This window comes from Octopus bimaculoides, chromosome 19, assembly GCF_001194135.2.
Source record: "Octopus bimaculoides isolate UCB-OBI-ISO-001 chromosome 19, ASM119413v2, whole genome shotgun sequence".
Classification (NCBI taxonomy): domain Eukaryota; kingdom Metazoa; phylum Mollusca; class Cephalopoda; order Octopoda; family Octopodidae; genus Octopus; species Octopus bimaculoides.
In genome coordinates this window covers 46,116,963-46,119,248 of record NC_068999.1, presented here as the reverse complement: position 1 = coordinate 46,119,248, position 2,286 = coordinate 46,116,963, and the positions used below count along the sequence as shown (strand labels likewise).

General features: G+C 38.5%; 1 protein-coding gene and 1 non-coding gene across 2 annotated transcripts in view; both read right to left on the bottom strand.

Moving 5' to 3' along the window:
• Nucleotides 1-2,286, bottom strand: part of LOC106877733 (E3 ubiquitin-protein ligase RNF13) — a 67,963-nt gene that overhangs the window by 9,790 nt on the left and 55,887 nt on the right. The window lies entirely within an intron of this gene.
• On the bottom strand, nucleotides 1,441-1,634 carry LOC128250173 (U2 spliceosomal RNA). Its single transcript, XR_008266279.1, has one exon. It is a non-coding gene; the product is annotated as a U2 spliceosomal RNA (small nuclear RNA).

Below are 2,286 nucleotides of genomic sequence, written 5' to 3'. Positions count from 1 at the left end.
TACATACATATAGATGCACACATATAAAAACATATACATCTATACATATATATACATATACAAATATATACACACTCACACATATATATACTTATGTACACACACACAATTACACATATATACTTGTGTACACACACACACACACATGGCAGGCTTATTTCAGTTTTCATCTACCAAATCCACTCTTGAGACTTTGCTCAGCCCAGGGCTATAGAAGCATGAGTATATATTTTAATATCATTAAAAGGCAGTGAGTTGTTGGTAGAATCGTTAGCATGGCGGGTGAAATGCTTAGCAGTATTTTGTCTGATACGTAAGCATAGACCAGTTTTGCAAAGTGGGGCAGCAACTATTATTTCTGTTTACGCTCCTCAACCAGGGCTGCCAGACAAACAGAAAGAGAGATTCTAAAACATCCTTTTGCAGACAACCTTGTCACCAAATGACAGTGACCTATTTCATGGCTGGGGATTTCGAAGGGGACATGTATGTATGCACACACATGCGAGCACGTGCGTGTCCCACCGCCACCACTTGACAACTGGTGTTGGTTTGTTTGCATCCACATAACTTGGCAGTTTGGCAAAACAAGACCGATAGAATAAGTACAAGGTTTCAAAAAGAAAAAAATACTGGAGTCAATTCATTTGATTAAATATTCTTCAAGGCGGTGCCCCAGCATGGCCACAGTCTAATGACAAACAAGTAAGAGATGAAATATAAAATTACTTTTCATAATGCAATAAGTGTACAGTCAGCATCAATACGGTTTATTTTACTGTCTAACCACCTGGGACATTCTTTTTCCCCCACACGTCAATCACGTACAGGGACCTTGTTCTACCACTAGTTATATTTATATCTTGCTTGTAGTTTATAGTTTCTTGGACATCAGCCATTCTGCTCCTGCCCACCCCCCAACCATCCACCCCACCCCGTCTCGCTCAAAGCCAACATTCCACAAAACAGGTCAATGTCAAAACTTTATCAGTTGTCAGTGTACAGTCTGAAACAGTCTTTCTTTTACAAACACAACCCTATGTCATAGTTTTCGCAGCCTTTTGATTCGTTTTCATTCTGTTATTCTTTATGGATTTCAGCTCCAAACTTGTGGCAGTGCTAAAGCTGTAAATACAATTCTTTAGTTCAATGTCAGAATGGGAAAACACACACACATACACACACACACACATACATACACAACTACACATGCACAGCAGAAATGTATCTGCCACAACATACCCTCATCTAACCCATGCAAGCATGGAAAAATAGACAATAAAATGATTATGATGATATGTGCCTCAATATCATCATCATTTAACGTCTGTTGTCCATGGATTGGATGGTTTGATCAGGGCTGGCACACTGGAAGGCTGCACCAGACTCCAGTCTGATTTGGCATGGTTTTCTATGGCTGGATGCCCATCCCAATGCCAGAGTTACTGGGTCGAACCCTGGAAGTACTGCAATATCAGGTCAAAACGTGGTAAAGGCAGAGCAAGCCCTTAATTGTTTGCCACATTCTAAAAATCAGTTTAATATCGATGGTCCCAAGTAGGGACCATATCTGATATTAAGCTGATAAGAACAGATACTACACTTTGATCTTAGCCAAAAGGCCGAGAAGCAATATATATATATATATATATATATATATATATATATACATACATACAAAAAGTACCCGTGCCAGTGCCATGTGCGAAAAGCACCCATGCTGGCACCATGTAAAAAGCACCCAGTCCAAATCCACTCACAAGTTTTTGATCAACCCAAGGATATGGTAAAAGATGCTTACCCAAGATGTCACACAGTGGGACTGAACCTGGAACCATGTGATTGTGAAGCCAACTTCTTGTCACACAATAATTCACACAAGTTATATCAAACTGACTGATTGACATAAACATTAACAAGTTACAAAATATTTGCTTGAATTCTTGTCAGTCCACACCACATGAAATCTGAGCAAGACAAGTATGCTAAAAATGCACCAGAGAGAGAGAGACTAAACAGAGCAAACAGAGACAACAAATAAATCTAATATAAACATCTGCTCCAGTTATATTTACTAAAATATAATGTAATGCTTTAGGTATTTTCAAAAACCCTAATTTAGTAAATTAGCAAAGCATACCGTGACCGATGCCAAAATTCATCAAGGCTATTATTTCACATATGCTTTACATTCTGGTGCGGATTGGGCAGAGTCAACACAATAATGTGGTGACTCTGCTCAATCCGTGTTCGTTTGTTTATATATATATATATATATATATATAT